General features: G+C 40.6%; 1 long non-coding RNA gene across 3 annotated transcripts in view; it reads right to left on the bottom strand.

Annotated features, from left to right (window-relative positions):
* The window catches only part of LOC137141902 (uncharacterized), a 128,230-nt gene that overhangs the window by 44,463 nt on the left and 65,371 nt on the right, over window positions 1–18,396 (bottom strand). For 2 of the 3 annotated variants that reach the window (XR_010916771.1, XR_010916770.1), the window contains exons 4-5: window positions 8,687–8,838; window positions 88–159 (exon numbers count right to left, since the gene is read on the bottom strand). This is a non-coding gene — a long non-coding RNA (uncharacterized lncRNA). The remainder of the gene's footprint in view (window positions 1–87; window positions 160–8,686; window positions 8,839–18,396) is intronic. The other variant, XR_010916772.1, reaches the window with a different exon arrangement.

The raw sequence follows: 18,396 nt of genomic DNA, 5'->3' as shown, positions 1-18,396 counted from the left end.
ACACACACACACACACACACACACACACACACCCCCCCCCCCCCCCCCCCGATGGGCCAGTTGGCTTGAGTTTAAAACACCACCTACCTCACTTGGAGATACTTGTGTGTAGACAGGAATCGAGTCGGGGCAACACCTGAGCTGCACTTCAAGCTAAAACTGCAATGAAGACAAGCCCTTATAATACACACACACGATTCATGAGCTTTTAAATGTTCCCCTTTCCCATAAAGTATTTTATTTTCAGAGCTACTTTTGTAAATACATAATCAACATTATGCTTCTGATTTTACATGGAAGGTTGCTTATTAAAGATATTTTGAAACAAACTTTACCATATATATTTTTATGTTCCTAAAAAGTTTCTTATGACACATAACATCTTTCTGAATAGGAATCCTATACAGATTATTTGGACTAGAGTTTTAAAAAATCCTATTTATAGGGTGGGTTTGTGGGCAGAGATTTAGCTTTTCATTTCTACACAGCAGTAAAAGGGTTAATCTCACATCTAAATAGGAGTTTGCCTGTAATAAGAAAGCACTAGAGCAAGCCAACAATAATAAAGATAAATGAAGGCCATTCTTTTGCCTTTTGTCAATATTTTTATAGCGACAAACAGATCAAACACAAGATATTTTTTGAGGCTTTTATTTTCCCCTCCCCTTTGTAAATCATAAATGCGTTCACATATTTCATTTTAAAATGAATTCCCAGTGGACTCCTCTAATACGATGAAATAAAAAAATACCTCTGCTGTATTTTAGATGGAAAAGTACACAACTGGTCTTTGCTACTTTCTTCCTCCCCTGTTTTCGATCTGTCCCTCTTTCCCCATAAGCTAAAAGCACTGTTCCCTCTTGAATTTAGAGTTAATTTCTGAGACGTCAAAATACTTTAAAAAACATACATTTCAATAAAAATGAAAGATTTTATAGGCTATATTTGTAGTTATATATTCCAGGACTCAAGTATTTTCTATGCTGCACAAATTTAGCTGGCATACACATGTGGGGAGGCAGAGTATTCACCTCCAAAACATGAACTCAGTACTTCCAGGGTATGGACACACTGAGTGTGTGTGTATGTGAGAGACAGCGTGAGTTTAACTTTGTGCTTTGTGTGTTAGAGAGGGAAGGGAGTTTGAGGTGTGCTTGAAGACCCCATAGCCTGCTATTCTTGAACCTGTTTCAGTTATAAAACAATCTGTTAGGCAAGGTCAGAAGAAACTTTTGCCCACTGAACAACATTCATAAACAAGGCAGATTAAATTTTCCATGCAGCTGCATAAAGGCAACAGCTCAGTGGCCAAATTCCCAAAATACTCCCTTACAGTACTTGTCAGTGGGGATTTAACTTGTAGATTTCAGATCCTTGAATGTTCTTTCCCCAGTATTTTTGGCCTATTTGGGTTATATTTAACTTTAGTGGGCTCCTGACTGAAAGGTACAGTATAGCTGCTAACTAAAGTCAGCTGGGAGGAGCTAAAAGCCTTCAGATAATGTACAATTTTTCTTCTTTTCAAACCATTTGATATACTTTTTTTCCTGGCAATGGATTTAATAAAAACTGTGAATTCTGATCCAACTGGGGATGGAAGTGAAGGCAGTGGTGGGGGCAATGAGACAGTCTGGCGTTCCATTTGGATTGGATCACCATCATGGACCCAATCCAAAAGGGCAGTCCATGCTGGGCTGCTTCCTTCTTTCTTTCCTTTCTGTCACTGAATCAGAGTTTTAAAATTAAAAGAAAAAAAAGCACTGGGAAGGAATTAAGCAGGAAGTGTATATATTACATCTTTACTGGGAGTCTCAACTTGGTCAACTGTTGCTCTTCCAAGCTGGCTCTAAGCTGTAATTCTGTCTATCAGCAGAAAGAGAGAACACCTTCAATGAGAACATGCGAGGGGGTCTCCTGCAATAGTCTCTATGTAGCCAACCCAGGATCATTCCCAAGCACCAAACAGGCTTGTAGAGACCTTGGAAAGGTGGTAAGAAGAGAGCCGAATGAGCGACGGATACAGCCCTGTGTGCTAACCAATCTGTTGAGAAAGAGTGACCTTTAGTATGAACACAAAATGTTGTTACATCTCAGAGAAGCAAAAGCCCAATGTCCAGCTCCAAAAGGGATTACGAGTCCCAGCTTTAGCATGGAAATGGTTTTGGTTACTTAACATGTGTGAGAAACAATTGATTTTTTTCATTTTTTATTTTTTTTGCTGTGTTTATTTTGGAACCTGCTATTTTTGAGGTCAAAGTCTCTGCTGAGGGAGGAAACCATATCTCTAGGGTATCAGGAATTAAACAGAGGAAAGAAAAAGCCATAGAGAAAGTAGCTGTCTTAAACAGGGAACTCAACTGTTTTGTTTCCTTCCTTGTTCAGCCTGTAGTCAGAAAAGAACCTTCAGTGTAAACATTAACTCATGTTTTTAAAAAAATGAATGTAATATTGAATTTCACAGGAATTCTCTTTTAACCTCTTTTCTGCTGAAGCGCCTTTTGATACTGCGAAAGGGACACTATTATTAGAGGTCACATTTAGTTATCAGATTCTCCAATACCTTTAGCAACAAAATGGGAAATATGTAGGGCTGACTCTGCACAAGGGTGAATTTTACCCAGAGGGCTAGAGAAATTAAGGGCAAGGAAGAAAACATGTTTTCAGAGACTTGAACAGAAAGGAAGAGTCAATGAAGCAGTGAAGTGCAGGGGAGCTGTTGCAGAGGACATGCCTCTTGCACCAACAGTGGTGAGATTCTGCAGCAGGACACAAAGAAGAGACCAGTAGTATAGGCATGGTGAAAGAAAGGAAGGGAATGAAGAAAGACAAGATACCTGAAGCAAGTTCATGGAGAGTAAGAGTTGAGCCCATTATTAATACTGGTCTGAAATCACTCTCCGGTTGCATATGTTTGAGGAGGTCAGGAAGGATGTACAGTACAAGTGACAAAGTAAATTCACGCCAGAGACCAGCACATATGTGTATGTGTGAGGGCTGGGGGTTTCATAACTTATTTTCTTGTTTGTAAGTAAGAACATTATTTAAGAAACTATGACCTTTTAAGAGTTTATTGATTCTTTAATGTTCATAGACAGGAGTAAAGAGAAAACGACAATGGTTAAACATTAATACATTAGCTACATTTTTTTACTGTCAACCATACACTGAGAGAATTGCTGGACAGGACATTAGTATTATCTCCTACTCTGATGAGAAATGTCTTTTAGCGTCTATGTGGGCAGCCAGCAGAGATGCCAGGATGCCACTTGACATCACAAATGACTCACACACAACAGCAAAGGGTCACCAAGTTCAAGTTGTTGTGGAATCTGATGTTACAGACAGCGTGCCACCAGCCTAGCCACACTGAGGTAGTCTCTCCTTCTTTGATGACGTAGCCCTTTCATTTTAAAAGTGCCACTATGCGCTTGGTTTTAGCCAGGGTAGACAATGCTTTTTTTGGCACATCCCATAGCAGGGTGGGTGCCGAGATGCCTTGCACCCTTTGGGAGCCCCAGGAAGTATTGTGCTAAGGTAGGCATAATGCATTCAGAGGCTCTAAGGGAAAAGATACATGTGGACACCTTTGCACCAGCACAAAGAATGTGTCCTCTCAAGTGTGGCCTGCTCTCTTGTGCTGGGGTGGTGGAAAACCTCCTTCGAGAAGGCTCTTGCAACAGTCAGTACTAGCTCCGAGCAACCTTAACACACTGCGAGTCTACGGACTAGAATTGAGTCTGGCCCCAGCCCTGGGGCACAGATCAGGTGAGAAAGGGGCAGTCCTTGGGTCCTCTCTCCTCCCCTTTCCACAACACCAGACATAATCTGCCCCTTAGGGTTTGTCTACAAATGGTAGTGGTCAGACGAGATGGTCAATATGAATTCTTCCCATATTATTTGTAGTGCTGCAGTAGAGCCCAAATGGCCCAATCCGGGTTGAGGACAATGAGGAGGAGTCTCAGTGCTCAAGATAGAGATGATGAGAGTTTTAGATGGGGAAAGAGAGCAACGACTGGATCTGAGAAATGTCATGGAGGAAGGAGTGGCAATATTTCTACACAATAGGTTTGTAGAAGAAGGTCTACAAGAAGGTAAGCGTGAAAGAGGAGCCACAGGCTATGGTGCTTTTTGTCAGGGAGGATGGTGATGCTGTCAATACTGAGAGACATAATGGGGAAGCAGGGAGGGTTTGAGATGAAGGGAGAGAGGCTCAGTTTAAGCCATGTCAAATTTTAGTTGAGAGTGAGACCTCCAGAAGGAAATGTAAGAAGAATGGATTGAATAGAGGGGAACAGGTCAGCAGCGGAGAGGTAGATTGCTAGTCATTGGTGTAAGGTGATAACTGAAGCAATGTGAGTACACACTGTCACCTAGAGAGAGGCTGTAGAGTGGGCCAAGGGCAGGGCCCCGTGGGACTTCATGGAGAGTGGCCACACAAGGAGAACGATAAAGGAAGAACTAAAGAGATTTTTCTGGCCTCAAGGATTAGTCAAGTCTATAAACCATGAAAGCCAAACTTTGCTCCCAGGCCTGTAAGTACCATAGTACTCCATGTTATATCAGCCCAGCCTCGTTAGTACCACATCACTCCATGCACTGCATCTTTCATGTGTGGATCACAAAGCTTTTGCAAACACTAACTATGTTTCACTGCATCCCTGTGAGATAGGCACTGTTATACCAATTCCACAGAATGGGAAATGAGGTTCAGAGACTTGTTCAAATGACTCAGACAAGGTCATGTAATCAGGAGTTCTGATTCCAAGCACCCTACTCTAGCCACTAAACTATGAGAAATGTGTTTGCCTCATTATACTCTTCAGAATACTGGAAATAACAAAAATATGATGAGAACCCATGCTCCATAGTACAAGCACCTTTTTCTCTTTAGAAATTGTTTTCTAAATACAAGACCAAATTATTTGTATAGACATTTATACAGTCTCTCTGAAAAGTACAATCTCTCTGAAAAGTTCAGACTAGGGATCCAAGCTCACCATTGGTTACATGAAATGTTTGGCCTCAGGTCTCCACCTTAAATATATTATGCTGATAATTTTCCTTCAACACAAACTAATCAACATTTGAGTTATGAGTGAAATAAGCAGATGCAAACTAGCATCAGAAGCAAAACGATAACAGATTTTAGTACTCAGAGAATTGTATGACAAATAGATACTGTGTTAAAAAGCCAAGGATTTGAAACAGATTCAAAGCCTGCAACCCATATTTAAATTGTGACTATGCAAGGACTAAGCATGCCTTGGGACTTGTGTTACTTGTATACATACTGTTCCAATCAAGCAATGTACGATTGTTAAGGTTATAGACAAAGCAACGAGAGACCCCCTCAAACAGTAGACATTATTCAATTGAGCTTTAATATGAGAAGCTTCTTCCTGACAAACTGTGTAAATGGAGGTTACTTAATGTAACTGAAGGCTCTGCGAGATATGTGGTCCTATCTGGATTCTAAAGGTGGATACGCATGCGCGCCACGCGCTGGAGCTGGAACTGTTCAAAGCAGTCAACCCATGTGCACATTGTGCGTCGGCCATGTTGTGCGTCCGAGGTCTTATGAGGCTGTGTGGGTCGACGCACCCCCAATTCCCTCTTACTGTTCTGACCCAGTATGGCCATTCTTATGTTCTTATGTAATACTGGCGAGGCCAGAAGGGAGCAACTTGGATGAGGACTGCAAGGTCTCGTCATATTTTGTGGAGGATCTGTGGAATTAGAGATATGGGTGGGAAGGCGTACCAGAGGTCAGGTGACGAAAGGAGGAAAAGCATGTTCCCTTGAGAGCCTTGTCTGAGAGCGCATCTGAAGCAGAAAAGAGGGAGTTTGCTGTTGTCAGGAGATGCAAAGAGGTCCCAGAATGGCATGCCTCACTGGCAGAGGATGGATTGGAGAGTGAATCTTGGGACACTTGTGGTTGTTGGGGAAGGAACAACTGAGCACGTCTACAAGGGTATTGTTGGTGCCCAGAAGACAGACTTCATGGAGTGTTATGTCGTGCCTCAGGCATCAGTTCCACAGATGAATGGCTTCCACGCAAAAGGTTGGAGACTGGGCTCCGCCTTGTTTGTTTATATAGATGATGGCTGTCCTGTTGTCCAGGAGAAGTTGCACATAATGGGATCGGAGGAAGGGTAGGAACACCTGACAAGCGAGGCAGACTGCTCGTAACTCCTGGATGTTGATATTCATCCTAGTCTCTCTGGGGGACCATAGACCTTTTGCAGTGTGGCCTTCCAGCTGAGCGCCTCAGCCTACAAGTGAATAGTCCATAGTGAGGGTGGTACTGGATGGGGGAGGATTGAAGGGGGTACCGGCCATGACCTTGACCGGGTCGCACCACCATGTGAGGGAAGTCAAGACCGAGGAGGGGGGAGAAATACCCTTTTGTGGAGGTGGTCCACTTGCGAATCATAGACGGTATACAGCCACAGTTGGAGACACCGAATGTGCAGGCATGCATGCAGGGTGACAGAGGCGCAGGCCATCATATGGCCTAGGAGGGAGTGGCTCTGTTGGAGATGTGTGCGAGGCGGTGGTGAAGTTGTGGTGGCAGAAAGGCCTATGCTGCAGGGGAGTCTAGACGAGCTCCTATAAAAGTGGGTACAAGGATTGATTTCTCCTCATTGATGCAGATCCCCAGGCCCGCAAAGAGGTTTCATAGTGTGCGGATGATGGTCAGGAGACGTTCCTGGCACGACGCAACTAGGAGCCAGTCATCCAGATACAGGATCGAGTGACTGAGACATCTCATATAGGTTGCCACCACTGCCTTCGTGAAGATGCATGGAGTGGTGACTATTCCAAATGGAAGAACTCGAAACTGATACGATGAATGGCCTACCATGAAGCAAAGGAATTTGCAATAGACAGGATGTATGTCCACATGAAAATAGGTATCTTTCATATCAAGAGCTGTGAACCAGGCTCCAGGGGGAAGGCAGAGGACAATCTGGAGAAGGATGACCATGCGGAATAAGAACTTGTGGATGAATTGGTTTAGAGCCCAAAGATCTAAAATAGTGTGAAGGCTTCCCTCTTTCTTTGGCATGAGGAAATAAGGGGGAGTAAAATCCATGGGCCATGATATTGACATGGAATGCATTCTATTACACCCTTCCAGAGGAGGGTGTTTTCTTCCTTTCGGAGGAGATTGTGTTGTAATGGGTTTCCTGTTCCCTGGCAGAGGGGCGGGAGGGAGGATGTGATAAGGGGGGAAGGAAAGAAACTCTATGAGGTCCCCCTCCCCGGTGTATGATATTCAGCACCCAGCAATCGGTGGCAATCTTGCTCCAATTGCAGGCAAAGATGACTGGAAAGACTGCATGAGAAGGGGAGAGTGGTTCACAGGTCCTGAGGGAGGAGTCAAAATGAGCGTTTAGATGGGCACTGCGAAAAAGAAGACGAGGCAGTTTCAGCAGAGTATTGAGACTGTTGTGAGCATTGACGGCACTCAGTTGATCCTGCTGGCATGGAGGGTCAGGTTGGTAGGCAGGGCGGGCCGGGTACTGGGGACAGAAAGAGGACCAATACAGGCGAGCAAGTCAAGGTTGGTGTGTACAGGCCCAAGGACCATAAAGTGGTGCAAGAGTCCTTAAGCAAGTGTAGATTCTTGTCAGTTTTATCACTAAAAAGCTTTTGGTCATCAAAGGGAAGGTCCCTCAAACATGATCTGGACTTACTTCGACGGTGCCGCCAGTACCGCTGGATGTCGCTCTGGATGGGGCCAGTGAAGCACTCACCGGTGGTGAGGCCAAATGCTCCAGTGGATCTGCTGACATGCCAGCTGAGTGCACACACGGGCACATTGTTTCCTCCATGAGGTTTTTTTGGAGTCAGAACTCTCGAGCCTCGTGAGTCCACAGTGGGAAGGAGCGACAGATGGAGCAGCGGGCGACGACATGGGCTTCACCCAAACAATGCTGATGTTCATTGCTCACGGAGAAAGTGCGTGGACATGAGGCGCAGCTTTTAAAGCTGGCTTGCGAGGGCAGTCCCCCTCAGTGGGTGGGATACCCAGCGTGGGGTAAAGGGATAACTACTATTAAATTCCTAATTTAATAACTGCCAATTTCTAACTACTAAAACTACATTTAGCGGTGTAAAAAACTGTAAACAACAAAGCTAAAAGGCTACCAATACAGAGAGAGAAAGAGGGTTCCAACTCTGGCCATGTGGCAGTAAGAGGGAACAGGAGGGGCGTCAATCCACGCAGCCTCATAAGACCTCGGACACACCACATGGCTGATGCATGATGTGCACAGATTGACAAATACTGCTATGAACTGTTCCAGCTCCAGCGCATGGCACACATGCACAGTCACATTTGGAATCCACACAGGGAACAGCACTCGAAGAAGAATGTAGGTTTAACAAGGAGGATGGTGTAACTGAAAAATGGAAATAGTTCATTCTGAAAGAATGTAGATGCTTTGTAGATCTGAAAGCAAGTAGCCCGAAAAGAGTGGTGTACAGTACAAAATTAAAAAGGGAATGCAACGGTAATAGACTTCAAAGCTTTACGGATGTTTAGACCACACCAGCATATTGTAGCTAACTGTACTCTGCAGAAATGTACTCTGTTTAGTTCTCTATTCTATAGAAAGTATGAACATTGACCAAAATGTGAAAAATTAACTATTTTAAAAAAAAATCATTTTTACCTTACCTGTAATAAAATAGAAAAGTCTGTTTTTAATGAAAAATCAGTTTCCCACTATCCTCCAGATCTATGTTGCAGTCACCTGGTCCCTTTCTTGTTAGCTGGGACATGCCCGAGGTAGCTGAGAGTGGATTCTGGTTGATACGACTTCAGGGAGCCTAAAATTAAAAAAAAATAATTTTGCTCAGTTATTTTTATCTTCTATGTCTTTAGGAACATAAGAATTGATGCAGTTGATCACACCAGTCATCCCCCTTATATATATCCTGTCTCTGACAGCAGTCAGTACCAGATGACTCCGTGGAAGGCGCAAGTAAGTATAAGCAGTTCAGAATAACTTGCCCATTGCAAAAAAAAAAAAAAAAAAAAAAAAAAAAAAAATGTCTATCCCCCACTTAGAGGCAGTGTATGACCTAAGCATCAGACTTTACATCCCTTCCACATTTTGATTTCTATACTATTTTCAAATGAAAAGCTGTCAGTATTGGACCACTTTCATGAATTTGAAACAAAAGGCAAAATTCTGTAGTTTCTGAATTTCATTGTTAATAATTCACAAAACTCTCCCCAGAAGGAAGAATGTCACAGCCAGAATGATCTACAGCATTTTTTACCACACCTAAGTGTTGTTTGGAAGATTCCAATCCAAATGTAATTCACTGATGCAAGTACCAACCTGGCCCAAATGTGCTGATGTTGTAAGATCAGATGGGATAACAGCCCAAAATGTCGGATCATCTTCTACAATATATGCTTCACAAAATGGACTAATTCTGCCCCCATCACTTTTAAAAAGTCAGGTCCATTATTATTGCATATACTCCATGAAGAGTTAATTGATTTGACAGTGGAATTATGATAAAAAAATTCCTCTGTCCAGTGCCCAGGAACTGAAGATTCTACAGAAAGGGTAACGTACACTGTCTAATATAATGATCTTACTTTCACATTCTTTTTTTTTTTTTTTTTTTTAAATGATCAATTAGTTTCTAGGTTTTCAAGTGATATATCAAAAGTATTTAAAATAAAGCATTCATATGTCATGGGCAATGAACTGCTGGGAAAAGACAATCATATAACTTTCAAAACTTAAGCAATAGATTATATACTATACATCATGCTCTGGAAATGATCACATATCAAATTCCTTCCTACTAGTGTTTAAAACCCAGCTGTTATGGTCCAAATATATTCAATATTCCACCACTGGTTTGCAAAATCTGATTCTAGCCATGATAGTGTAATTATAACCATGCTGATCACTATGTATCATTGTAACAGAAGTGAGAAAATATCAGCCTCCCTCTTCTCCTGTTACAAAATTGTTGCTAAGGTTGCTTTAGTCACAGGAAAATAGAACTACACATGTTAAATAAGGACATGTTCACACTTCTGTTATAATAATGGTTCTTTATATCATAAACAACTTAAGTATGGCAAACTACCTTTAAAAATACCTGCTGGAAGGTAAGAGTTGGTGCCAAAAACCTTTAATGGAAGTCTCTGATTGTCTTGTGTGTAAATATATCCAAGAAGTAACACTTTTACCCTTCAGTGATTAAAATCTCACTTTGTATACCTTCAGAAAGTGCTGCAGAAACACATTTTCTGATTCTTTCACACATGACAGTTTTGTGCAAGAGTGACATTCCTTCAGAACTTTAGAAAATGTGCCAAATTTACTGCTGACACAAACAAGTTGCACGCCTAGAATGGAGATGTGCCTGGCCTGCGTACATCAGCGGCAAAATTAGCCAAACATGTTTAAACATACGTTTTAATTAAAAGAAAAATACAGTTATCAGATGGTGTTTGATATGCATTTTATTGCTTGGAAACTTTGTGACATCCAATTCCTAATAATGATATGTAGAGTTTTTTTTGGCAGAGAAAATAGAGCTCTCTACTACATCATCAATAAGTATTCCACATATTTGTGTCCTCCCTCAGGTGTGAGTTATGAAAGAGAATTTTCAGGACGTTTGTCATTTTGCATATGTAAATAACCCTGTAGCGACACATTGTTATTTCTTTCTCGGTATATGTGTACTTATTTTTAAAACCAAGACTTGGGAGAGTGCTAAATACATTAAATAGTATTTGCTGTAATTGTTTAATGCAGCATTAGCAAAATCTGCAAAAAAGCCCCACAAATTTTAGTAGATATTCTCCACCATTAAAATTACATACAGTTGGCCCAATTCTGCCCTCAAAATCAATGGGAGTTATGATCCTGTAACTGAGTGTGAAACTGGGTCCTAACTCATGTGGTACTACTACATAAACACTATAGATGTCCCTGAACAGCTGCTGCAGCAGGAACCGAATGTGTAAAACTTTGGCTATTTCTCCAAGCATTGCACTGAAAACACACCCCAGCATAGTTATGAGTCAGATGATCACGAGTGGGGTGTCACTAAGCTACTCTCTTTCACAAAGAACGTGGGACATACGTCAGAACAGGCTGTCAGTGGCCTGTGGGCAGGTACAGTATGGTACGGCTAGAAATACTAAAATATCTTGCAGAGTGCTCTACAGTACTTGTTTTAAGAGAGAGAAATAGTATTTACCCTTCAAAATGAAATACATATTCCAAATACTGTTTCAGCCACATTCAATCCCTCTCCAAAAAGGGAAGTTACTTACCCATCATAACTGGAGTACTTCAAAATGCATGGTCCCTATCTGTCTGGCACTGTGGGTATGCATTCACTCCATGTGCCTGACATCAGAGAACTCTAGCATCTGTTGGTCCATGCCTGAATCTTTGCTCTCTTTGTGCTCCGAGCCGAGAGTATAAGGGGTGGTGTGGACTGATGCCTCTCTAGTTCCTCCTCTCACCACGAATCACAGAGGTCCAAATCAGAGGGGAAGGAGGGTGGGTAGTGGAATACAAGACAGGAACAACATATCTCAAAGAACTCCAGTTACAAAGGGTCAGTAGCTTCGTTTTTTTCTTTGAGTGCCGCTCCCTATGTGTATTTCACTGTGGGTGTCTGACAAGCAGTACTCAAATATAGAAGGAGGATCAGTTCCGGACACCGGAGATTCCAATTCAGGCCATGCAGCGGTAAGAAGGAACTGGAGAGGCGTTGGTGCGTACTATCTCTTTTACTTTTAGCACAAAGCACAAGAAGAACAAGTGCGTAGGTGTGGACCAACGGACACTACTTGCTAGAATTCTCCAGTATCCGGCACATGGAGCACATGCATACCCATAATGGAATACATAGAGGGTCCAGCACAACTTAGTCACCTGTGAATAAACTATTACGCTGTCTAGTTAAGCAGGCCAAAGTCTACTCTGCTTTCTTTCCCTCATATTTTGGTTAACAAAGTATTTGTAATTATTTGTATGATGCTGTACCACAAAAGCCAAATCCCTCTATGCTCTTTTATTCTAAATAAAAATACTGTAAATAAACAAATATTCAATTTCCCCAAGCAAGCCAATAGCAACAACCCAGGGAGCTTATGCGACGGTGGAATAAAAATGTCAAGCTTCTAATATTGAGAAAAAGTATGACCACAGTGTACAAAAACACCCCAAAATAAAATATATCCCTACTCTCATTCACACACAGAAAACTTGTCTTCCAAAGATGAATTGTAATCATCTTCTTGCTCCCTCTAAAGCGTGTCAGTATACATACAGTATGCCCACATCCACACCTACAGAGAGCAAATTTTTATTTCACAGAATATCTTCACCCTAAGCAGAATTTCAGTATAATTGAAATTGCAATCTGTGTGTAGTGCAATGCAATAAAACACATTAGGCATGTCTTTCCACTTCACTATACAGAGTTTCACAATTCACTGTAAACAGATCCTAATGTATATTTATCTATCTATGCACATAAATACAAAGCAAGATGTGTAATATGTTGTATTAATCTTCTGTAATATGAATCATGGAATTGTCTTTGTTAAGGTGACAGCCTACCTTCACCACTGTACATTACTAGTAATACAGCAACAATGGTAAATAGATTTCAACTAAGTACTGAAGAAACAAATCGTCAGTGAATGAAAAATGTTTTACTCATTTTCCTCTCCTAGCAAACAAAGATGTGCTTTCTGTTAACCTAGAGGGATATTGTTGACTCAAAAATCGCCTTTCTGTCTCAAAAAATTGTACCTCTGATGGTTACTATCCCTGAGATTACCGTCATAGAAAAAAGTTATTGGTGGTTGTGAAGAGGGAAACTTCTCTATTGTTTCAGTTAGTTTTACGATGTACATCTGACAGCACTTTTTCCTATCAAGTTACTCCGTGATAGGAAAAACAAAACAGGCCATGCTATTTAAAGGGTACTACATTAAAAATCTGATTTTTTAATTAGTCCATTGGGGTGGGGGGGGGGGGGGAATAAAACTTTTAGTTCTCACATGCTGTTAATTTTGTGCCAAAGCACACATCTACAAAAGAAGTGAAGTTCTTGACCACTTTAATCTCTTTGCAGGCAATACTAGTTTATAAGGGAGCCTCCCATTTATATATGTTCTCATTATTTTCTACAGGACACGTAAGTGCTTCTTCACAGGAAGTACAGTGTACTATCCTGGGAGCATAACGCGTAATGTGTCACTATATAATAGTAAAATAATGGTAGCATTTATTGAATTGAAATTCCACTGGCAATATTAGTACTCATAAAATATATCCATATAATTGTAGCCCTACACAGGGTTCTCGGTAGCTGCAGCTACTCCAGCACTCCAAGAAAAAAAGAGAATTCAATTTGCAAGAAAACCACCCACCAAAGCAACATATAAAATCTGTGCTGGTTCTGTAGAAGAATTACTCTTTCCAGAACTTACCATCAAGCTGGCCAGCAACACACTGCTCAGAGACTCTCAGAAAAATACAGGCCAAGTCACCTTCTATAAAATAACCTTCCACTTCACACAGTACAGATGCAGTTCTGTTTCCCACTAACCATGAATTAATTCAACAGCAACACATTGCAATAACCTCAAAAGCTTAAGACAAAATTTTAAGTCAGTTTTCAATTTTTGATTTCCGTTACCCAATCCTGGTATCCCACAACATGTGTACAAATGAAGAAAGCCAGAAGAGAAACACATTGGTAGGGAGGAAGGGAGTACGAGTCTTTTTAATAAGATGACTCAACTAATATATTGAGCTGTGTATGTACAGTAAATTTAGCAAAATAAAAGTATCCAAAGGACAGTGACTTTCAAAATGACAAATAAGATTCTATCAGCAATAAAATCAGCATCTTTATTATTTTGTGCTGCCCGTTGCTTGTACTTGAAACTCTGCCATGATTGCTAGGACATTCAATTGAATTTAGCAGACATTTTATTATATGCAATGTATTTGCAGAGGATGTGTCAATGTGGACTAGCGGACTGCACATGCAACTGGGAGTCAATGACTTCTAAATTCTATTCCTGACTTTGCCCATGCCCGTGTTTGTGCTGAATTCCAGTCTTGAAAGGATGAGGCCCACGTTTCATTCATAGTTAAATGCTTTTACTTTATCTTCACCAATAACACTAAGAGCTTGGTCCTGAATGTACTTAGGCAAATGGGTGAAGTTATGTATGTGAATAACCCCACTATTGTCCTAGTGGCCCTCCCCAGCTAGTCACCATGATACTTCTCTAAGAAGGGGTCAGCAATCAAAAGAAGTCACTGCCATGACCATGCACCACCACCTCTAAAACAGCTTCCAATCCTACCACTAACAGCAACCAGCCATGTTGGCTTGCATGCTGGTCTGCATCCTGAAATTCAATCAAATTGCATTCCCTTCTCTCCCTCTTTCTCTCTTAACTGGCCCATGCAAGCAAGGCCCAGCTTAAAGGGCTAGGCAGACTTAGACAAAATTAAGAACCAATAAGAAATATTTCCATGATTAAAAAACAAACAGTGGGTATAGATTCGCCTCTTAACTGAGGCTTATACCCACTTAACCCTGTTTGGCTGACTGTAAATCAGATGTAGCTTCCTCAAAGCCAAAGAGTTAATATGGTGTAAAACTAGCAGAAGGAAAAAATTAAAAACATTTCAGGCTCACCGACAGTCAGGCTCACTGACTTCAGTAACATTGCTTTCAATTTACTCCCATGTAATTGAGACCCAAATCTCACACAAAAAAACGGGATTTAAAAAACAGCAACATATTCCTACAATGTTTGCAGACGTAGAATTTTAATATGCATCAGTAGCCTAGTGAAACTATAAACAAACAGGAAATTTATAGTAATTTAGTACTGTCCCAGCTTATTCCATTCTATTTTAATCATTCAAGCTGAAAGAAATGCAAAAATAAAACACACAGTACATAATGAAAAATAAATCTAATTTTAAATAAAAATACTTTCAGTTTTAATAATTTAAGAGGGTGTTAGTAACATAGTAAATAGGTATTTGAGAATTCATGTAAATATTTTATTATGCATTCTACATTGCATCTTTACTAAGCTATTTATATTTATTATTTCAACCATTTTCAGTGAAAATGAAGGCTACTGAATGTTAATTTAATTTCAAAATCTTAAAGCAATATTAGAGCTGTAACTTCTTTATTCTACATCCATCTCTGCTTTATCCAGGGCTATTTTCATCTGCAAATAATTCCTTAAACTATAAATGCACAGTAAGATACATAACATACTACATAACTGAAATGGCTTCCGGAAGGAGAATGAAAATCCAAACTATCATTTCCAACGTTGTTTCTCAGTGACACTGAGGCAGAGTTCCACAAATAGCTAGAAAGTTATATTAAGTGACTGTGTGATGTCCCGCCAGGGTCTTTGATGGTTGTCCAGAGTACATAGGTCAGATATTGTTTATTTATAGAGAAGATGGGCACTGTTTAAATCGTCTGAGATTTTAGTAGGTTTGAAATATGGTACTGTACATTACATTTTTGGTAAAAGGGGCACAGATGCATAAGACCAAAGTAAAAACGTGTCCTTCCCAGTTAATAGGGCAGGAAAGAACTAAAGCACATGTTTAAGTCTATCCTTATTCAAGATAGCACCTAAGCATGTGCTCAACTTTGATCATGTGTTTAAGTCCCATTGACTGGTATTTACATCATTGGTACTCCCGTAGAAATGTATACATTAGTTTAAAAGAACATCTTTACACCACCCTTTGTTTCTCTTGTCTATTTAGACTGAAAGGTGTTTGCTGTGAGGACTGTCTTTTATAATGTGTTTGTACAGTGCCTAGCACAACTGCACCCCGATCTGACTTGGGCTAACTAGATGCATAAAATAATAGAATTTCTCTTCTGCATCTTCCAAGTACACTGAATGAAATGCCTGATATGGTATGTATAAACAATATGACGTGCACTCTTCCCTGTTGTAAAATATGTTATTTATCATTAGAAGAGTAGTTGAGTGTCAGGACTGTTGGGTTCTCATCCCAGTTCTGCCACAGATTTGTATTTTTATCAAGTCATTCTTTCTGTGCCTCAGCATTCTTGTCTGTAAAACTGAATAATGCTCACCTTTCTTAGGACCGTGTTGTGTGGTGAAGTTACACTCAGAAGACACTACAGAATTACTATTAAACTTTGTTTTGTAATGAAGATGGAAAAAGATTGCATCATATGAGTTTTTTTAGGCTGAACTTTTTCAAATATATACAAACTGTGTCAATAGTATCAGCAAATCAATCTTTGTTTTGAGTACATAACAAAAGCATAGGATTTTTCTATAAATTTGACTTTTTTTTGCTTTCAATCACATAAAGTACCAAAGCAGCATTATTTATTATGTTGAACTTCGGTTTCCTCCCCCTCCCCCCAAGCTCTCATCATATGAACAAACTGGAAAATTAAAGTGTATTAATGACTCTTTCTCTTGACATTACTTTTATTTTAGCTTTGCAGATTTTCAAACTTGACAGAGCATTTAATGAGACATAATAGGAAAGCTGTGTGTCAGTTCAAAGAATGAGAAAAACACTCAGCTTTAACCTGTCTGAAACACAGCAAGAGTGTGCAAGAAAGAAACATAATAGATAGAATTACTGTTTTCTATGTTAAAGTATTTCTAATATTGTATCAGTTCTAACTATGATATTGGGCATTCCCATGAATGTCCATAAAGTCAACGATTTTAAAAGCTTAGGTTTTGATGATTACTATTTTGTAATTACATTTATATTGATAAAAACAATGTTTTATGAAACTCATATTTCTATTAATTCATATCTATTTTGGTTGATAAACAGTCTCCAATGCCCTTCCTCAGATATTGAACATGGTAATTTCTGGCCAACTCCAGTGTCCCTCTGGTTCTTATCTTTTTCTTGACGTTTTCTGATAGCTATGACCCTGATAATTCACTTCCTTTTGCACTTTGCCCAAGAGTCGTTCACTGTTATATAGTAATTTCACCCCTTGGCAGCTCTCTGATATTTCTGATATCCCCTTTGGTGGCTCCCATCTTTCACTATCAACCACTAGTTGCATTTTCCAGTCTTCTTTCAACCTCTCTACTGCTCTCCTTGGTCTCCTCCTCAACTATGAAAACTTCCTAATCCTCTCTGAGGTGTTTCTTCCCTCTCAAATGTCTTGCTTCTTTAAAAACAAAACAAAACAAAACAAAAAAGAGATGACTGGCTTTGTGTTACAGCACTAGGACCCAGGATCTACATTCATTCCATGCCTCTGCACCAGACTTCCTGTGTGACCTTGGGCAAGACAAGAGAGGACATATTTTCAGAAGAGCTTGGGGGCAGATGAAGTGTGTCTGGGTTGGGATGAAAAATCCTCCCGTGTTACTGGTAGAGGTGGTCTGGGAGCAACGGGAGGTGGACTGACTTAACAGCTGGAGATTTGTGTACCAGTAGGGTTGCCAACCCTGCAGGATTGCCCTGGTGTCTTCAGGAATTAAAAAATAATATTTAATTAAAGATTATGTCATGTGATGGAACCTCTAGGAATACGTCCAACCAAAATTGGCAACCTTATGTACCACTGCTGTCAGGGCCATATTGATGTTATCAGGTTGACATTGGCTCTGTCTTATCTGATTTCCTTTATGACTCTGGGGATCAAGGAAATGGGGGCAGGGGAAAGGTACAGAAGGTGACTGCTCCAATCCAGAAGCAAAGTGTCTCACAGTGATTTTCTGTTCCTGTGAGCCCTGGTGCAGTACTGCTGGCACTTGACATTCTGTCTGGATGCCAATAGGTCAATCAATGATTATCCCTACCTGATGAAAAGTGAGGATTTCGCTGACTGGTTCAGGGACCATTTGTGTGGCTCATATGACTACCTGCTTAAGGTATCTTCCTGAATATTCTCTTCCCTTGCTAGGTGTTCTGCTATGGGAGAAATGTGATGGTGGATACACCATAAACTCAGTTTCCTTGCTCCGCAGCCAGGGTCTGAGGGCACGCTCCTCCTTGCTTAATGATATAATATATGGACGAAGCATTGTCTGTGAGCACTTGTACCACATGACGTCGTTTGGAGGGTTAAAGGCTTTAAGGCCCACCTCACTGCTCTGAGTTCTGGAGCACTGCTGTGGAGTTTGGACTCAGAGTTCCAGTGGCCATATAAATAGAGGTCCTGACAACCCAAGATTGGAGGGGTCTGTGGCAACTGTAATAGTAGAGCAGATAGGGTTGAACGACACTTCCTGGAGCACATTATCTCTCACTAGGAGAGCTGTTAACGCACTCTGGAGGATATGGTTAGCCTCTTTTTCAGGCT

This window comes from Emydura macquarii, unplaced genomic scaffold, assembly GCF_026122565.2.
Source record: "Emydura macquarii macquarii isolate MOO-44397 ecotype Brisbane River unplaced genomic scaffold, CSIRO-AGI_Emac_v2 contig_3122, whole genome shotgun sequence".
Lineage (NCBI taxonomy): Eukaryota > Metazoa > Chordata > Testudines > Chelidae > Emydura > Emydura macquarii.
The sequence above is the reverse complement of the archived record's forward strand: the minus strand, read 5'-3'. Positions and strand labels throughout refer to the sequence as shown.